This window comes from Mytilus californianus, unplaced genomic scaffold, assembly GCF_021869535.1.
Source record: "Mytilus californianus isolate M0D057914Y unplaced genomic scaffold, xbMytCali1.0.p SCAF_2, whole genome shotgun sequence".
Classification (NCBI taxonomy): Eukaryota; Metazoa; Mollusca; class Bivalvia; order Mytilida; family Mytilidae; genus Mytilus; species Mytilus californianus.
Genome location: NW_026262668.1, coordinates 60,678,524 through 60,700,904, shown reverse-complemented (window position 1 = coordinate 60,700,904; position 22,381 = coordinate 60,678,524). Strand labels below are relative to the sequence as shown.

Here is a 22,381-nt window from a genome sequence, read left to right as displayed (position 1 = left end):
GTTTGAGAAGATGCCTTTGAAGTGGGTAATTCAAAGTTTTGTTTTTAGATATACCAAAATGACATTCTTTTAACTTGGAAAGGTGTTTCACTACTTTTTCAAAAAGTAAAATATTGGGTTAAAACTAACATTGAAGTTTTGTTTCCTTCTTCTTTGAGTAAATTGTTGTTGGTAAAAAAAGAATCAAACATCAAAACTGATCAGGAAATCACTGACAATACTAAAAAAGGTAAAATAGTTACGTTCTATAATATTGCTATATATATATATATATGTGTGTGTGTACCGTAAGGTCCTTGTGTACCAGCCATTATTTATCCGACTAAACAATACCCTTGTAATCTGCCAAACACCATTTAGGTCAATTTTAAGGTACTGGAACTTGTCATACCTTGATGCTCCCCATCCAACTATAAAAAAATGTTAGTTTAAAAAAAATTATAAGCGCAATATTTGTTATTAAAACATTTTTTGGACTAATAAAAGCTCACAACCCCCTAACCTTAGTAGCAATATACCAACTTTACCTGCATATGAGGTATACAGTTCCCAACTAATTCGGTATTCAAGAGCTTGCAGCTGCCACTCAGACTTTAAAAAACGTCACCAGTGTCTGTTAGTTTTGTTCACACATTGTTGTCAATATAATAGAATTTTATGCGACTGTCATACAAGTGAGAGGTTTAGCTAGCTATAAAACCAGGTTTAACCCACCATTTTCTACATGAGGAAATACTTGTACCAAGTCAGAAATATGACAGTTGTTTCCCATTCGTTTGATCGTTTGATGTGTTTGCGCTATTGATTTTGCAATTTGATAAGGGACTTTCTGATTTGAATTTTCCTTGGAGTTCGGTATTTTTGTTATTTTACTTTTTATACTCCACCGAGTATATGTATGTTGATGTGAAATTTCAAGGGCAATAACTCAAAAATGAATTGTCACTTTTTTCTAAAAGTTGAGCAACTGATATCCCATGACCTCCTGAACAATTCTTACTTATCGTAAATATTTTCTCTATCTTCTTCAGTTTTTGAAATAAGCCAAACACTTTGAAGTTAACTAAAAATTGACTTTTCACGGCCAATTGCGCCAAAATGGACTGTTTGTTTTTTTTAAAACAAATTCCACTGGATATCCTGCTGATAATTTTTACCCAGACATATTTGCTATAACTGCTTTATTTTTTAAGATATCAGCCAAAAACTTTACAAAACATTGATATTTCATGTGCAATAACTCCACAATGGGTTGTCGGGTTTTTCTGACAATTCCGGAGGAGTTAGACATTGACATGCTGATTAACCCTATGTCAGGGTTGCTCTTATATTAATTACTGCTTTAATTTTCGAGATGTGAGTCAAACTGCATTTTTACCTAATCATGTTCTATTTTAGCAAGAGCGGCCATGTTTGATGATAGATCAATCCCAAAATACAATTTTTAAACTAAATACCCCAAAGAACTTTCAGGTAAATAAAGGCAACAGTAGTATACCGCTGTTCGAAACTCATAAATCGATAGAGATAAAAACAAATCCGGGTTACAAACTAAAACTGAGGGAAACGCATCAAATATAAGAGGAGAACAACGACACAACAAAAACACAACATTAAAATGTAACACACACAGAAACGAACTATAATATAACAATGGCCATTTTCCTGACTTGGTAGAGGACATTTTAAGAAAAAAATGGTGGATTGAACCTGGTTAACTAACATTTGACCCAGTAGTTTCAGAGGTGAATATTTGATGACGAAAGGTCATTTGGTCTTTTAGGCTAGGGAAGTTAAAAAATAAACACATTTTCGAATTGTATTAAATTGCGTTCAGTAATATCACTGAAGAATGTTATGCAGCAGTTCGCCAGTCATCATAGAAATCACTGCAAAAAATAAAACGACAACGGACATGCGACGAATACGGACGCCTATAGCAAAAGCTCACATGGCTTTTTATGCTTTAATAGTATGAATTATCCTTAAATTGTTCTCAAACTGGCAAACTTAAATGCTGAATTCATATTCTTCAATTTACAGTATTCATACATGCATGATCCACTGTTGTTAACTCCATAATATAAATTGCCATGCAAGGGTACGGATTATAGAGTACCACATGCAAACATAAGGGGAACAGTCTATTTCGTGATGTTTTTTTTTTTTACATTTTTCCATGTTTTGTACCTGAAATAGTAGAGGGCACCCTTTTTTCTTTTTAGATTCTTTAATCATTTACATAATCTATATTAATATGCACTTTTAATTTTAAAAAGAAATATTTACTGATATAATATCAAAAATAATGTTTTATTACAACTTTGTTCTTTCTTTTCACTGCATTGTATAACGACGAATAGACTTCAAAACTTAGTACAACATGTTTAGTTTAAACATATTTTATTTACTCAAGTAAAATGCATTGGACATACTTATGAAGTCCACTTTGAATAATAATAAATAACAATACAATATTGATATGAGCATGCAATATTTCAAAATTGGTAATGATGACGATGATGATGTGACTGTACCGCAAATACACTATTCGGTATCATATGACAAGAAATCTCTCAGACCTTTTAATAAATAAAGTAGCAGTAGTATACCGCTCTTCAATAGTCATTAATCGATTAAGCGAAAACAAATCCAGGTCACAAACATAACCCGAGGAAAACACATCAACTATGAGAAGAAAACAACGGAACAACAGAAACACTGAACAACAAAAACAAACGCCAACATACATAGAAACGGACTATTTGATAACAACTGCCATAATCCTGACTTGGTAAAGGACACTTTAAGAAAAAATGGTGGGTTGAACCTGGTTTATAGCTAGCCAAACCTCCCGCTTATATGGCAATGTTAAAAATACCGCTAAAATTACAACATTACGTGACAGGAATACAGTACAAATAAACGCAAGAAAATCCTGGACAGAGAAACACATATAAATAATATAATAGTACATTACAACATATAAACCATAAAATAACAATGGACACCTCCCAGGAATCCACGACAGCACACCAGGACATGACAAACGAATTATAAACTGTGCGTCAGACGAATGTATCAACTTAAAAAAAAGTGAAGTATTTTTTTTTTTTTACGTTTATATTGTTACAGGTTAATTTCTAAAAATAAAACAGAATGTTTTATTGTTGACACGTACAAGAATATAAGATTAAGTTTGTAATGGTGTTATTTTATGTATTTTCTAACCATAACAAGAATATTAAAATGGAATTGTGTTTGTAATGGTGTTTATTATTTGTATTTTCTAACCATGTCAGTTTTTGTTCTAAATCAAAACTGTGTATAAACAAAAAAATCCTGTGCAAATAGTTGCTTTAAACTAAAAATCATATAAATGAAATAGCTGATTAATTATCTTAACTTTTACATACATATAGAAAATAAAAATAAAATAACTGTAATATAAGGCAAGCTCATGTAAGACCAAACAGTAAACACACTTGAAAACAAACAACATAAAACAAAAACACTGTAGACGAACCACGATTACCTAGACTATAACGACAAATAAGACATATGTGAAATGTACCAAAACTACAGAATTCAAACCACAAACGATAAGACATAACACAATATCAAACCAGACTTACAAAAGAAACATCATAACTAAATACATGAATGTTGGATGTATAAATACCGAGACACGTCGTACAGCAATGCAAATTCACACTCGGGAAAACAGTCATATTCGGGAATAGGTCACGTTCGGTACTTAGCAGACCAGACGACGTAGATGGTAAACCACAATCTAAGACGTGGTAAAAATGTCGCTAGATAGTTTAGACACAGACACATCCTATAGTTCAACCAATTCGTGATCGTGTCCAAAAAATTTTCAAAATGTCATTTTTAGTCTTTCCTCCACATAACTCTGTTAAAGCAGTTTCTGCGTAAGGAGCACACTCCTATATATGAAGTCCGTATAGTGTGAATATGCACGAGCATAGCGTATCAACTGAGATATGTAAACACCATACGATGGGGCAGAGGGTATGTTACTGCTGAGAAATGTGAAATTGATTATTGGGAAGTTGAAACCATCCCGTTTGTCATAGATTTTAGTGTGAAGTCGTCCATCTGTGTCAATAAACTCGAATATATGTTTAAATATAAGAACGTTTTGTTCATACGAGAGGTTCTGATTACCAGATGTTATCAACTTAACTTTCAATATAAGGTCATCAGGGAGCCATCTTAGATGTCATTAGAATTTTTCTCTGGTCTGTATATAAACAACAGTCGATAAGGAAATGATGTACAGTCTCAATGACAAGATGGGTCAGCAATTATATTGACTCTGAACAAGTCATGATTCAAGAAAGATGAGTAGCATCTTAATTGTGTTAGAATTATAGTAAATTTCTTCGGTCCATATGAATAGTGCTTAGGTACATCTTTAGTTATAGTATTTAGCCTTTTTGATTGGATTTTAAATTTTGAGATTTTGAAGGTACAAATCAGTATGATTCCATAGTCTAATAGTTGATGGTATAAAAGATTCTTTAGTAAGGGATAATCTACAAAAAGGAACACTGATATCATTGCTATTCCTCAAGGGATAAACAGTTGTGCTCTGTACACAGGGTGGAACAAGATTGCATAGATAATACGGAGCTTGTTTATATTGAATGTAATAAACATTTGTAATTTTCGTCTTTTCCTTGTGTCAGCTAAAGTTTCCCACCCAACCTTTTCATACAGACTTTCAGTTCTTGTGAATATAGCCAAACCAGTAACTTTTCTAGCAGCTTATAGCTGCAAACTTTCAACTTTTTTAGCATATCCTATCCCACAATTATCCCAAACCTCAGTTGCATATTTAAAATTTGGTCTTATGAATATTAAATAGAGATTTTCTTGATTACAAAGTTGGTACTTGAGTTTTCTCAGTATATTTAAATGTTTCGTAACACTAGTACATCATGTAGTTTATTCGTTAGGATTTGGTGTTTTAAACTGATGCCAGTGTTCTGTTTTGGCTAATGGTCCTTCACACATTCAAGTGATGAATTTATTTAATAGTACTTTATTACAGGACAACACTGTTTTACTTTCAAAAATCGTATTCTCTTGCAATATCTATATTAAGTTCTGGATTTCTGCACAATCACACATAATTTGTTTAACATACATTTTTATTTCAGCGTAATGACAAACACAACTTTCATTTTTTTGTGATTTTAGCTTAATATAACACTTGTGAAGGTTTTTTCTTGAATTCCTGTGGCGAAAATGGGTGTGCAGATCATGAATGAAGCCGGATTATACACGGCTTTTTATGGTAATTGTGCATGCTATTAATCAATTCAAAACATTTGCTCTTTATGGATAACACAGCTATGAAATCTCTGTATAGTGTGTTAAATGATGATTTTGCCAAAGAATTGTTACTATTTGATTCACAGATGTAGAAATTATATAAAACAAAAATCTTGCCCTATAAGTCTTTCATACAGAAAATCAATTTTGTACTTGTTTATGTGCTGACAAAAATCATTTTGGGCAACGCTTGACCTCTTTATTGATTTAACCTAAAATTTTCTTTTTCCATTTTTTTGTGCTAAAATTCCGTTATTATTCATCAACCTAGCTAACAGTCGAATTGAATCTTCAAGCCTAACTTTTAAATTCTTCAAAAGACTCACATCTAGCAGCAGGTTAAACAAGTAACCAAATCATGATACATGATATAAATAAATGTTTCATCTTCAGTCATTTACAGGGCCAAATTAACTCAAAAAAAAAAACCATCTTCTTTAGAAAAAAGTACAATTTTGTTTTATATTTTGATACATGCAATCAACAGTTAACCCCTTTTGAATCAATTTTGAGATAAAACATGTGTTTCATGTAGCTGAAGTGTCTAAATGTCCGACGATAGATTTTTCTTAATTTTCAGTAAAAGACTTCTAGGTCAATTAACTTTTAAATTTCAATATGAAAACTAGCGGCCACGGACCTCATTTTTTCGTTAAAATACATTGAAATTAACAAAATCACAGTTATTTGTATGGGTTATATAGGGGAAACTTAATTTTTCCTTATTGAGGAAACATTAAACGATAGAATTTGTTAAAATTCAATGAGAGAATTGCATTTCATAAATACTTCTGAAATATATCAAATAAAAATAGAGGGTAACGGGTCTTATTTTCTTAAAAAATAAAAAAAAAAGCACATATTGCCCTATCCCATTCAGTATAATTATTTGTCCCTAATTTTAACAGGACTTTTTCTGAAAGTTTTAAATACACTTAACGACACTTAATGTTTTGACAGTTTAATCTTTAAGTTTCAAGTTTTATAGATGTTTTTGTTGTATATTGAATTATACTTGGTAAAATATTTGTAGCTGCAATTAAAGGATGTTTTCTAAATGAATTTCAGATTAAATTTTCATTTTCAACACAAATTACAAATGTAAGCTGTAGCCTGGGTTATTGTTGAAGTTTGTATTGTAGATCAATATAAAGTAAATTTAAAGTAAAATATTAACCCCAAGTTTAAATCATAGTTCAATTCAAAACTTGAGTCAAATATTTAGTTCCAATGGTTGCTCATCTAATTCAACTTTGAGAAACAGTTTGAATTGAATTTTACTCAGGTTAAAGTCCAATTTTGAGAGACTACTCAACTTGCAGGTGTAGTTAGTGTTATTGCCTAAATTACACAGTCATTAGCAGTTATCTATGTTATTGTTAGATAATAAATACATTTTGTTAAATTCTCCCTCATAAATTCGTCCGAATTCAAAACATTTCTAATCTATCTACATGGCTAAATAAGAGACAAGTCAAAATGTACGCTTGGTTTGCTCGCAGTAACTTATTTTCTGTGCGATATAACGTTTAATAAAGATAACAAACAACATTACAATTATCTCCAAAAAAACACATCTAGCTCTTCTACACTAAATCAATATGATATAATGTAAATAATATACTATGCAGACCGTGTTGTACTTAGAACCTTTGTTCTAACAGGGGTGATCTGAGTCGGATCACCCCTACCAGATCACCCTACCTTGACTGCAGGCTTTCTGTTGTCCTGTAACATTTTGGCGAGAATGTCGAATACACAATAAAACTTAGAAATATTTAAGCGGAATAATGACTAACTTTCAAAATTTATGTAGAAAAAATCCACTAACTTTCCAGTGTCTATGCAGGGAATCGAACTCCAGACCTGAAGCATATGAAGCTACGATTCATACCCCTACACTAGGACGACTGGATTCAAACCCACTGTTAATTTAACATATTTAAACATTGTATCCAGGGCTCATAAAGGGTACTATACTATATAGTAATATATAAAGTATAATTTTATTATAATTATTGTACGGCGTTCTGAACTGGATTATATGAAGCGTAAGTGTTTTTTCATATAGTCTAGAAGAGCTGGCATGTAAAATAGTTATCCCACTCGGACTTGGTGTGTCAGTGTAAGATCTCCCTTCGGCCTCCGGCCATCGGGGTGATCTTACACTGACAAACCGCGTCCTCATGGGATAACTATTACTTACTGTGAGTTAGCACCTCGATACATACTATACAAGTATTGGACTTATATATATATGACTATAAAACCCCACCCGTAATACCGCCAAAGAAATATCCGTGCAGTACTAACGCAAAGACTTTTAATAAATGCTAATCAAACTAGTTCTACAAACTTGTTCTACAAACTAGTTCCACAGTTTCTAAAAATAGAAATAGAAAAGGGAAAATCCCAATATAACGGAATAGAACTAAATTAATTTAGAATTTACTGTATGCAATAAAATTTATCTAAAAATAGTTGATTTCTAATGTATCGGAAAAAAGAAAACTGATTTCTAAGTGTACATGTAAGCTATAACACTGAATTAGGGGGAAATCGCCGTTCAAGGGTAGTAACTACTATAATGATTTAAATGGCGATTTTGGCAATGCTAGATAATTGTAGATCTTCAATTACCTTATTTTTCATATTGCTTCGGTTAAGTTTCTTTCTATTTTGTTTTGTTTCCAAATAACCAATAATGCAAAAAAATAGATGAAAAAATCATCATTTTTTATTTAAAGGCAAAAACTCCCATAGAGAGTAAATTGACAATTTTTTTATTGAAAAAGTTTTGAAATAAAAAACACCAACTTATTTTCCAAGAAGGTATGACAATGACATTTTAATTGGTTCTTTAATATTGAAAATCGAAAAGTATACAGAGTGCCATTTATTAAGTATTTAACAAAGCTCAAATGTGCCAATAACAAGTTAATCAGAAAAGCTCTTTTAATTTTCTGTGTGTATGTCTCTCTTCAATGATATATGATATATACCTCCATTTAGATTGCCTTCTTGTGCAGTATAAGAACCATATTCTGTCGATGCACTCAACTGATCATCCCTAAGATTTATTGTTGATGGATTTATACAGTCACTTCCATCTGAAAGGAGACAGCATCAATTTAGATTTCAGTTTTTAAATGTGTGGGAATATTGGTTCTAAAATTATATTAATTTTGAATTTGATTAATTTGTTGGAACAAAAAAAAAAATTTGGACAAGCAAATCTTTGGTACACATGATATATATGAAAATTCCTGCTACATGTTCATGGGTTACATTATTTTAAATCAGTCTTTCTGTTTGTTGTTGATGGTTTAGGGTTAAGCATGTTCAAATGCAGGAGTGTCGCAAATTAAAACGGCTGTTATAAGGGAAATCCATTTTTGTTTACTAAAAAGTAACAAAAACCCACTTGAATTTACCTTTTTTTTCAGTACCAAGAGGCTCACCTGTCAAAAATGTATTTTTGAATTGTTGATCATTTTGGCCATTTATTGTTTCTACCTATCTAATTTCGTTTTCAATATGATATAATAGACAAAAACTTGAAAGTGAGTCAAAAAAGGCAATAACTCTTATAAGGATTCATCCAATTGTTTCAGTTATATTGGTTTTTATTTCATTTTGTATTGCCGGTCTCTTTTGTATTCAAGGTTTCTATATATCGTTTTTCGTTTTCCATATGATATAATAGAAAAAGAATTTGAAAGTGAGTCAAAAATTGTCATTTAAAGGCAATAACTCTAATAAGGAGGCATCCAATTGTTTTAGTCATATTTGCATTTATTTCATTTTATATTGCTGGTCATTTTTTTGCTGTTTACAGTTTCCATCGATCTATTAAAGTTTCCAAGATAATAGGCAAACACTTAAAAATTAGAACCAAAAAATATGTAAAGGGCAAATGGAATACTCATGTTTGTGGTTATACAATTGTTTCAGTCATATTTGCATTTTTTGTAGATCTTTTTTGTTGGGTTATTTTTGCTGTAAACAGTTTCTACATTTTTATTATAGCTTTCAAGATAATTGGCAAAAAATACAAAATAAGTCAAATCATCATTTAAAGGCACTATACCATACTGGCATGAACATACGGATATTGTGTTAATTGTTCTTTACGGTTAGCATTTAAATACAGTCCAAGATTAAAGTTTTTCATACATCAATAACTTTGTCATTCCTTTATGGAATTTTAGTAAATTTGGACAAAAGCTTATTTATGACCAAAAGTCAGTTCGGAGAATAATCTTTTTTTAAATATCTAAATAAAAATAGTGAACTTACCCGTATTTTACTGACAAATCGACTAAATATTTTACAGATAAAATTAAGATACAGTCTAAGGTTAAAGTTTTTCAGTCATCAATAAATTTGTCAAACCTTCATGGAAATTTACATAAGTTGGACAGAAGCTTTTTTATGATCAAATTAAAGATTAATATTAAAAATATTAGCAAAATGATCAAATTCGTTATTTTTTTATTTTCCATGTTTTACTGATAAAAGGACTTAGATTGTTTGCAGTTAACTAGTACATGTAGATACAGTCTGGGGTTAAAGTTCAGTATTTTGGTCGGTTCAATTTTGTGTGCTTTGTGTCTATCTGGTGAGTCAAAATGAAAATAAGAATATGTAATATGGTTGCTAATGAGACAACTCACCACCAGAGACCAAATGAAATAAAAGTTAACAACTATAGGTCACCGTTCGGCCTTCAACAATGAGTAAAACCCATACCGCATAGTCAGCTATAAACGTAAATGACATACACATTAAGTGTTTCGTAAATGATTGGTTTCAATCTCACTGAAATACAGATCCGCTGTGTCAGATTCATAATTAGATTGTTTTGAAAATGAATATTATTTTAAAACAGAAATAAAAGTAGCATCATGTGTCCATCTAGAGCTGTGAAAGGCGAAGACATTGTGCTGCAATTAAACTCATCATAGATACCAGGGTTAACATTTTGTACGCCAGACGCAGTATTTATTTTTGAATTATCAAGTGATCAGCGAGATTATTATGATGAGGACGTGATAAACTTCTATCTTTTAAAAAAAATCACCATAATCATATCCTGTTTGCTATATGCCCCTGTATGATCAATAACTTTGCAATAGTACATTCTTTATGCATGACGTCAGAAATTTAAAGGTTATAGGTTTTCTTCCTATTAGAAAATGTATAACTCTTACAAGAAGCATTGAAAAGGTAAAAACGTATTGTGTCTTCATAGGAAATATTTTCCATTTTAGTTTATTTACTCATTTACTCTGTCGTCATTTCTATTTTGACCAAACGACAGTATAACTAGTAAATCATGTCAAAATATGAACGATCTGTCTATTTGTTATAATATTTAAAACCACTCGATCGTTTAAAAAACCGGCTTTGTCTGCATTTATTTAGGAAACAAGGCGAAGCCATCGAAAAAACAGATGTATTAAGAACTTTAAGAATACAAATGTATGACTCATGTTTTAGCGAGGGGAGAAATCCGTTTGCGCCACACCTCATTTGCACCATGTAATGCTACATTTGCGCCATTCGTTTCAAAATACATAGTAATAGTTATACCAAAAATAAATTGAACGATTCTGCCTATTTATTTTGATGAAAAAAACTGACTTTCCACCTCCTTTATCCGGGTTTAGCTTTGGCGGTTTATATTTGCGGAGTTTAAGTTAATTAATGTTATTTAAAGTCATATGAAACTTCAAATCTAAAAAAAAAAGTAGAATATATTTTATATATTTGAATGGCTCAGTTTTACTATAAAACAAGTGTACGTGAACAGTCTTGTAAAAAAAAATCCTTCGTACATTTGTATTATGAAAATCTTCATAAATGTACTGATATTGAATTATTGTCTTCTCATACACTAATTCGCCGATATTTCGCCGTATTCAGTGACCTTAACTACGGGACCTCTTTGGTCTCAGAACTTCGGCCACCGCACAGCACAAGTGCGAGGGGAAAACCGTAAACAAACGTGCACTGGAAGGTAAATAGTAATCACTGGTTCTTTAAATTACATACGCCAAATGATTTAACAACTGTTAAGGAAAAGATCAATTAACAAATGGGAACTCATGGGAAATATAGAAAAATATCATGGATCTATTAGTTCATGTGTTTTTACGTGCTTCGCGTGCTCTTTGTTGATTGTTATCAATGTCAAAATGCAACACACTCGAAAGTTAATTAACTTGCGATCAACAATCACTGAATGAAATATTATTAGTCGATAATACACGTTATAGATTCGTTATAAATCTAAAAAAAAAAACGTGCATACATGACTTAAATAAGTATATATGCACTCATATGGTCTTTGCATCGGAAATAAACACATTTATTCTAAAAACAGTTGTTGGCATGATACAGGTTATGTTCTTCTCATATATTTTATGATGGTATGATACTAAACCCCAAACTGGAGGGATTGTTCTTGATTTTCATATGATGGAGACATAATCTTTCAACCAGTTAAATTGAAGTTGAGCTGGCATGTCAGTAACTGCTAGTAGTTCTTTGTTAATTTATGTATCATTGTCATTTTGCTTAGTTTTTTCTGTTACCTATTCTAACATCGGACTCGGACTTTTTTTAAGTTTCATGTGGACCCTTTGGATAAAATGGCTGCGTATACACCTCAAAATTTACTCTGAGTACAGACAAACTTGTGCATCTGGAAAAAATTTAAGGCATATCATGCCCTAGTTAAATAAAATTCAAATGCATTGCATGTTTTAGAAAACTAAAAACTTAACTGGATTTTCCAGTGCACTTTTTTTCGTTCCTGCAGAAGATGAGAAAATTAACAAACAGTTGAGTTTCACTTGATATGGTCCACTCAGGTGCACAGTTTAAATCACCAATTACTGTCAGGTATCTATTGTCCATCTATATTGTCCATGTCAATCAATACAGTTCACTTCAATTATTACCTGTGGGAAAGTTCTAAAACCTCTTTCACAACTAAGTTTATTTTGGCACCTTCTGGAGGAATGAAAAAAAGTGCACTGCAAAATCCTGTTAAGTTTTTAATTTTCTAAAACGTAAAATATATTTGAAATTTATTTATCTAGGGCATGCTATGCCTTAAAACTTTTCCAGATACACATGCTTGTAAGTACTCAGAGTAAATTTTGCGGTGAAAATGCAGCCATTTTAGCCAAAGGGTCCACATGAACCTTAAACTGAATTTTACTGTGCGCATTGCTGTGTGTTTGTTTGTTCTACATTGGCTAGAGGTATAGGGGGAGGGTTGAGATCTCACAAAACTTGTTTAACCCCGCCGCATTTATGCGCCTGTCCAAGTCAGGAGCCTCTGACCCTTGTTAGTCTTGTATAATATTTTTTTTATTTTGGTTCATTTATATCTTTCGGAGTTTAGTGTGACGTCTATTTTCGCTAAACTAGTACACATTTTTGTTTAGGGGCCAGCTGAAGCCCGCCTCCGGATTCGGAATTTTCCCGCTGTGTTGAAGACTCATTGGTGGCCTTTGACTGTTTTTTGCTCTTTGATCGGGTTGTTGTCTCTTTGACACATTCCCCGTTTCCATTCTCAATTTTAATTTTATGCATTGGTTCAATAATTTCGATAACATTATAATTACAAGAAACTTATATGATTTTAATAAGTAAACACACTTTAAAATAATACACAAAACTCTTTGCAGTCAGACAATTAACGTCTGAGTTCTCCTTTTGTATACTTCTGATTTTTTACAACAGAAATTAGTAGGGTGACCAGGCAACGAATTTTATCGATGTGAATAAACGGAATAACACACGACTGTGTTTTATATCATTGGAAAGAGGAAAACAAGCCTCATCGAAATATTGATGTCGTCGTTGTCTACAGTGTTTTTTTTCTTAAATTTGGGTCAAAAGTCAAAGCTAAGTTTCAATCACGCAAATATAACATATGTTGATTTAAATGAATAAAAATACCCTAAAAATTGAATTCGGCATGCAGTGAAACATTTGTTTAAACACGAAGCTTAAGGCGATAATAAACCTACAGTAACGCTCCATGGAGAGTCAAATGCTATACGGTGACCCATTGTTACTTGCATACGATATGGGTTTTGCTTATTTGTTAGAGGCCGTACGGTGACCCATAGTCATGGGATAGTTGTTTAACCAGACCAGACCTGTAGACAGTTCAGCTTGACCAAACCTGTGGACAGGACAGCTTGACCAGACCAGACATGTGAACAGGTCTGTTGTTATCCCGTCCTGTGGACAAATCTGCTATTTGACAGACCAGTTACGTCAGTCATGGGGACAGGTCTGCTTTTTAATCGGTCCTATGGATATATCTTTTTTTTTTACCAAAGTTGTTGATACATGTATGTGATGACTACTCAAATGATATTCATCAATCGAATCGGTCCTGTTTACTAATTAACTTTGGGTCATGTTAACTTTATCTTGAAGCAGACCAGATCAAACTTTTATTAGAACAGGTCTGGTGCGGACAGAGCAGTCCAGATCAATGACTGATTTTAAAAGCAGACCTGGTCACAAGTTAACTTGTGTGTAGGACTGGTTGTGGCAAAGTTAACTTAGTCCAGAGTTAACTTCAATATTGGACCTGTCATAAAGTTAACTTTTCTGGGGGTCATAAAAACAGTCCTAGGACCAAGACTGCTTTTTAAGTTACTAGTAACATGATATCTGTCCTATAGGATCGATCGGAGCAGTCATAAATCCTGTCCCAAGTTAACTTTCACCAGTCATAAAGTCACGTCATCAATTTATCTAGCTGTACAGGTTAGGACTGCACCAATCTGTAGTTGTCTCATTGGCAATCATACCACGTCTTCTAATTTTTTAATCATAGAATTACCACTTCTCAGCTTAAGGATTCATCTAAACATTAAACCCGCTGCAATTGTTTGCTATGGAACGCCACAGCTGTCTTATGTGGAACTCTGATATTACGTTATGTTGTTCTGTTATTACTTGATGATAGTTTGTCTTTGCATAATATGATTTTGACAATTACGTAATGATGTTTTTATATAACTCAACATGGAAAAGTCATTACTTAATGATATTTCGATATTACATGATATGGTTTCGAATTGACTTGATATAGTTTTGTCATTACTTAATATGGTTTTGTCATTACTCGATGTGGTTTCACCATTATTTAATGTGGTTGTGTCATTAGGCAATGTGGTTTTAACGTTACTTGATGTGTGACTTGACGTAATGTAGTTGTTTCATTACATGATGTGGTTTTGTTATTTCGTAATGATGATTTGCCAAATTATTCTTTATATGGCTTTAACATTACGTAATGATGTTTCAAAATTTGACGATTTTACACTACATGATGTGTTTGTTTCAGTATTTGATGTGGTCATGTCATTCTTTGATGTGGTTATCCCATTACTACAACGAGGTAAAACCACGTGACCATTTTGGAAAAAATATGTTCTATTTTTAGACCGATTTCCATATGTCGTTTGTGTAATGCGCTTTGGATGAGTACCGCTATCAATTAAGTTAAAGTTCAAATTAAAGTTCAAAATGTATTTGGTATGAAAAAGAGGAACGACAGACAAAAATAAGAAAAAAAGTACCAAAAAATTAACAGTAATTCGGACATATCCTAAACCATTTGGTCCTTCCGTTTTTTCCTTAGTTCTCAAATGGAAGCTGTAAATTAATAAATAAAGTAAAGATTCTTATTAACCGTGTGTCTTGCCGGATAATTCTGCTGTCAGTGTAAAAGCGCAAATTAAATGTTGACTGACTGTACATTTGCTCATTCTTAAAGACCATACAGTCACACATATATGTTAACTTCTACGTCATTTGGTATGTGGTTGAGAGTTGTCTCATTGGCAATCATACCACATTTTTTCTATTTCTATGTAAGGATTTTTTTTTTGGCATTGAATATTACCGAATTAAACTATTTTGACGTGATAAATTTGTTAACCTCCATGAATTGTTATAAAACTTGTATAGGAGTTATTCTTCAGGACCAAGATAAAGCAGTGTTCCTTGGAATCATTTACGAATTTATTATACTACTGCTTCCATTTGAGAACTAAGGAAAAACCGGCAAGTGGTTTTGGGATACCCCCTTATGTCCGAATTACTGTAAATGTTTTAGTACTTTTTTTCTTAATTTTGTCTGTCGTTCCCCTTTTTCATACCAAATAACCATGAACAATAACTTGAAATTTAATTTGAACTTTAACTTAATCAATAGCGGTACTCATCCAAAGCGTATTACACAAACGACATATGGAAATCGGTCTAAAAATAGAACATATTTTTTCCAAAATGGTCACGTGGTTTTACCTCGTAGTAGTAATGGGATAACCACATCAAAGAATGACATGACCACATCAAATACTGAAACAAACACATTATGTAGTGTAAAATCGTCAAATTTTGAAACATCATTACGTAATGTTAAAGCCATATAAAGAATTGACAAATCATTATTACGAAATAACAAAACCACATCACAGTCAACAGACTAACAGTGGGCCAACGTTGGCAAATTGTCGGTCCGTTGGTCGACCGGTGGTGTTGGCTACACAACATTGTCCCAACGTTGGCAAATTGTCGGTCCGTTGGTAGACCGTTGGTGTTGGCTGCACAACATTGGCCCAACGTTGGCAAATTGTCGGTCCGTTGGTCGCACGTTGGTGTTGGCTGCACAACATTGGCCCAACGTTGGGTTGTTGTTGTAAATCCATATTATTATCTCATGTTTGTTATGAATAATTGAGCCAACGTTGACATTATGTTAGTAGCAACATAGGGCCGATATGAAATTTTTTTAATAAAAATTGATTATGAAATATTTTACGCTTTATTTCTCTTGGGAAGGCGGATGATTTCGATTGCTGCATGCTTTATGTAAAGTTAATGTTATACCGAAAGTGTTCATGGCCTGAAATTACATTTACAACTCTATGTTGGGGCAATGCTGGGCCAACGCTGATACTATATTATCCTCTATATATAAGTCAGGTAAATTTATACTGGAATAGCATTACTGTAATAAAAAAAATATATCGTTAACATACTAGATTGCCTGGTTAAAATTTTAAATTTATTGCAATCATTATTTATAATAACTTTATTCATTAAACTTTGTGAAACATAATAATTTAGCAATTATATACAGAGTGATATTTGATACAGCCAGTCTGTTAATCAAGCACATTCTGATAAGGTTGACCATATGTTAGACAAATTTCAAAGATAGTTGCTATGGTAATTAAGTTTATAGGATATCTGAATGTAATGGGATGGTCACTTTTGTGGTTATTTCCTGTTGTGTATTTGTAAGAAAGCAGTGAAACGAAGAAAACAAAAAGAGAAATTCATATCATCTGAGGTTCAAAGAAAAAGAAAGTGACATGTAAGTTATAACTTTAAAAATTCTGTTATATATACGATTGTGAATGACAAACAATATTGTTTTTTTTTTAATCTGAGGGATGTTGTTCAAAATTAAAACATATAATTTCTATCATTTTATAATGTTGATCTTTAAGTTTATATGTTTCTGGCGAAATATTTTCTAGATTTTGTTTAAACCATTTCAATCCTAAATAATCATGAAATATTTGCCACTAAACATTAGTATCATAAAACAAATTGTAAATTGCTAATATTTTAATATTTTATTTCTGAAATCTATAACCATTGCATATATCACCATTACTGAAGTTATGATGGAAAAATCTGTCTTAAGATGTATCTTGTTACGTGGAGTTTCAGAAATGTGGTATATCGATTTCTACTTCATAGAAATATAAATGAATTTGTTAGTTTTATTATTTCTAAATCGCATGCAACCATATACGATATATTTGTGAAACCTGATCATACACACACTTGCATGTGTAACAGTGTTTAAGATATCAAATACAGTATCTATTTATTAAATTCATTGCAAGAATGTTGTAATTTATATATAATTATACGGACTCGACTGAATTTAGTTTTTTTGTCCTCGTCAAAACTTTTGCAAAAGAAAAGATATTTGAATAGTTTGTAAGAGTAAATATCAGTCACAAAAAGCTGACGCTTGAAATATAAAAAAAATAGGGGGATGTAAAAAAAGACTATACAACACATAAGGATATTTATAAAAGAAAAAGACTATAAAGATTATTGTCTGAATTACTTGAAGTAGCTTTTCTTTTTAATATATAATTTTACATTTTAATATAAATTTATAGGTCAGGTATCTGAGTACTACAGAAGACAAGGAGGATTTAATATATTCTAGATATACATACATTGAGTACTAGTACTCATTTATTCATTACTTTATTACAGAGGTACATGTAGTGAAATAACTTTTATGAAGATATGCTAAACTGGATATTAAAAGGATTTAACATAAGACGGAGCCAGAAATAGTGACCAAACAAAGTGTAGCAGAAAACAAAAGGAACTCTCTTGTGAATAAAAACCATGTTGGAATACAGAACTAAGAAAATAGCTGTATGAAATGAATTATCAAGGCCTTCATACAGAGCTTGAATATTGCAACATAAACTGTAATGATATTATACAAATGGGATAAATGAATTATCATGAATAAACTTTATAATTTTCATTCTATAGATCTGATTTAGCAACGTATAGATACAAAAAAAGACTTTTTTAAAATTTGCTGGTTGTCTAGCTAATAATAAATTATATTTAATCATACCTTTGAATTTACATTATTTAAGAAAAATAGGTAACATGGATACGTTGATTGAGTTCATACAAATATGGGTATAGAATGCAGAAGTACAATTCCTGGAGAGAGATTGATTAGTTGATGGTTACTGAAACGTCCATTGGCAAATATTTCATGCATGTTCAGGAAGATTGAGAGAAAGTGGCAAAAAACAAAATTTGCCGGTAGAATGTAAGACACAACATGGTATAGTGGATCTGTAAAACGCAATAATTGCAACATTTAAAAAAAGAAATACTTTCGCCATTTTGAACTGATGTAAGAACCAGGAATTATTGCAGTTGTTGTCTGGAAGGGATTTTAGTATCCTTTATATGGATAGAAAAGTTTACAGATTGAACCAACGGAGTGCCAACGTTTGTTAACAGTTTGTATTACTACGTTAGTCCAACGTTTGTTCAACATCGGCAATTATTATTCCATCATTGGACCAACGTTGGGCCAATGTATTGTATAAAACATTACAACGTTGTGCCAACGTTTAGCCATAACGTTTGGCCAACATAGGGCCAACGTTTAAAAACAACGTCGGGCCAATGCATGTAGATACGTTAGGCCAATGTTGTGCCAACGTACCAATGTTGTATATATCATGTAATGAAACAACTACATTACGTTATGTCACATACACATCAAGTAATGTTGAAACCACATTGCCTAATGACATAACCACATCAAATAATGGTGAAACCACATCGAGTAATGACAGAACCATATTAAGTAATGACAAAACTATATCAAGTCAATACGAAACCATATCATGTAATATCGAAATATCATTATGTAATGACTACTCCATATTGAGTTATATCAAAACATCATTACGTAATGTCAAAACCATATTATGTAAAGACAAACTATCATCAAGTAATAATAGAACAACATAACGTAATATCAGAGTTCCACATAAGACAGCTGTGGCGTTCCATAGTTTGCACCTGTCCTAAGTCAGGAATCTGATGTCCAGTAGTTGTCGTTTGTTGATGTGGTTCATAAGTGTTTCTCGATCTCGTTTTTTATATACATTAGACCGTTGGTTTTCCCGTTTGAATGGTTTTACACTAGTAATTTTTGGGGCCCTTTATAGCTTGCTGTTCGGTGTGAGCCAAGGCTCCGTGTTGAAGACCGTACTTTTACCTATAATGGTTTACTTTTATAAATTTTGACTTGGATGGAGAGTTGTCTCATTGGCACTCATACCACATCTTCTTATATCTATTTGAAGGTTTCTTTATATGAGGGCAATTGTTTCATTATATGAGTTATGCCTGATTCTTACTGCTGTTGCAATAGTACTGCACAATTTAGTGTAGAAAGTAGCTTGAAATGCACGATACGGTAAAAAAAATACTTATAAAGATGTTCAAAACAACCCATCGTAATTCTGGTCGATTATCAGTTGGTGTGTCTCGCGGTGTTTTGAGTCTATGCAATTGTTTACTCGATTTTTATTATATTTTCTAGGTAGCAATATTTATTCCATAACTTATAACCGTAATTTAAGAAGAAAATCCAAATACTTGAGCTAAATTAATTTTGGCATGAACACTTGGTTTAATGCGGTGTATATCTGCTTAAGTAAAAATCAGTGCCTGGCAGAAAAGATGCGGAAAATGTAATGGTAATGAAAAATTAAATAAAACACAACATACATGTACCTATGGAAATTGCATTTGCCACAAACAATGCTACAGAAATATAAACCCAAGTCATCATAGTTACGTATGTGGTAAACATATTTTATGGGTGGATTCAATAGGGACTATCAATATATAAAGCTGTTTACCTAAATGCGCATATTTAAAACTAAGGAAGCGTGAAAAATCAATTCAGAGCAAACGTCCTGGATGACAATCGACCATATCCTCTACTAAAACAACATGTATAGTAAAAATATGTATTACACTAATTGTTTACATTTACATTTCTTTATAACATTAAATTGATAAAATATAGAACTCGAAATATTTTACTATTCGAATGTAAATTGAATTAACTGAAATAAAATTTTTTAAAATCGACCATATCCGTTGATGTTAAGCTATTATACTGCTGGTAATTTTTTATTTGCCCACCCCAGTCAAAATCCAGGACTTAGCAGCAACAATTAAAATTTGAATAAAACAAAACATACCTATGGAAATTGTATTTGCTGCAAGCAAAGCTACAGATATATAAATCCAAGTCATCACACTTGGTTACTACTCGCATTTAATAAACTGTATGTGTATTTTGTGTAGAGGCCTTAGATACATATATATAACTGTTTATCAAGTTTATTTAAATACTTTTATAACTAAGGAAGCGTGAAAAGTTATTTCAAAACAAACATCCTGGATGACAATTGACCATATCCGTTGCTGATACAATACATATAGTAATCGTATGTGTTACACTAACTGTTTGTTTTTAAAATACCTTGGAAGCATTTTAATTGATTAATGCCGTGTGGTGATTAATTTAAATTTTAAAAATACTATTTTGAAATCGTTGAAATCTTAATTAATGAATGAAATATAAAACTTTCGGATGGTTATAATATTTTGAAATCTGAATACTTTTATACTTTTATAATTAATGATGTGTGATGGTTAAATGTTAGATTTTCATAATGCTATGGAGTTCTAAAATTGTTGAAAAGTTAATTAATAAATACAACCGCCACGGTGGTCTCGTGGTAGCGTGGTCGCCTCGAGTTCGGGAGGTCGTGGGTCTGAACCCTGGCCGGTTCAAACCAAAGAATCTAAAATCAGTTTGTTGCTTCGCCGCTAAACACGTGGTAATTAAGGAGTAAGATCAAAAACTGATCAGCTCGGAGTCAGAATAATGTATCCGGTAAGGTGACATGTCATTGTGTAGCTGTTAACTTGTGAACTAGCACATTTAAAATCCAGTCTAGTTTAACAGGTTGGGAACACTGCCTTTATATGGATATGCATACATTAGCATACTTATGTTGTCGCAAATATAATGGTTTATTTACGTACGGCGTATTTTTTTTACCTAGGTTTTTGACCAATCCACTAAACGAAGAATAATACACGATGGACTACTACGTGTTTAAGATCAACCGGGAACACGTGTTATCCCATCTTCTTATTTCTATTAACTGAAATACAACTCATTTTTTCATGCATTTCGGGATAAACAATTTCGCTTAGTTTTCCTTTTGTATCCACATTGTGTCCTTGATATAAAGTATTCGTTCCACGCTCAGATAACGAATAGTTGTTTCGATGCAAATAAACGAATGTTTGAATTACCCAAAATATAGGCATTTATATAATAGATGATTAAACGAAGATTTCAGATATTCGTCCACAAGACAATTACCTATAAGACGTACTTTCGTTTGGATAGTTAAAAAATAATGGATCCTTGAATTTTGAGTAGGTTCTTAAACTAGAGGCTCTCAAGAGCCTGTGTCACTCACCTGTATCTACTGTGTTAATGGAAATCATGTAAAATAAGATTAAAAACATAATAAATAGTATAAGATACCCTAATAATGATTGAAGCCAAGTTTGGTTTAATTTGGCCCAGTAGATAAATTAAAAACAGGTCATCCCATTGTAGTTTTACAATAGTTACTGAAGACCCCTTATCATTATTTAAATTAGTTTTCAAGTTGTGACCATTTGAAATTGTTTTTTTACAAGTTTCCCATAGACCTCTATAGTAAACCCCTATGTTCTATTTTTAGCCATGGCGGCCATGTTGGTTGAATGACAGGGTCATCGGATACATTTTTCATGATACCCTATTGAAAATTGTGGCTAAGTTTAATTCTATTTGGCTCAGTAGATTAAGTGGAGAAGATTTTTGTAAAAGATTACAAAAATTTACGAAAAATTGTTAAAAATTGACTATAAAGGACAATAACTCCTTTTAAAAGGGGTCAATTGACAATTTTTGTAATATTGACTTATTTGTAGATCGTACATTGCTGAACATTATTGCTGTTTACAGTTTATCTCTATCTATGATAAAATTTAAGATAATAACCAAAAACTGCAAACTTTCATTAGAATTACCAATTCAGGGTCAGCAACCCAACAACGGGTTGTTTGATTCGTCTGAAAATTTCAGGGCAGATAGATCTAAACCTTATTAACATTTAAACCCCATTCTGATTTGCTCTTAATGCTTTAGTTTCAGAGATATAAGCCAAAAACTGCATTTTACTCCTATGTTCTGTTTTTAGCCATGTCGTCTATGTTGGTTAGCAGGCGGAGTCATCAGACACATTTTTTG

At 32.0% G+C, this 22,381-nt stretch overlaps 1 protein-coding gene and 1 long non-coding RNA gene across 43 annotated transcripts in view; both read right to left on the bottom strand.

The window, feature by feature from the left end:
* LOC127730155 (uncharacterized) overlaps positions 1-22,381 on the bottom strand; it is a 242,776-nt gene that overhangs the window by 136,568 nt on the left and 83,827 nt on the right. The window lies entirely within an intron of this gene.
* On the bottom strand, positions 300-20,355 carry LOC127730162 (uncharacterized). Its single transcript, XR_007994985.1, has 3 exons — positions 20,262-20,355; positions 8,367-8,474; positions 300-410 (listed from the first exon to the last, which is right to left on the bottom strand). It is a non-coding gene; the product is annotated as an uncharacterized LOC127730162 (long non-coding RNA).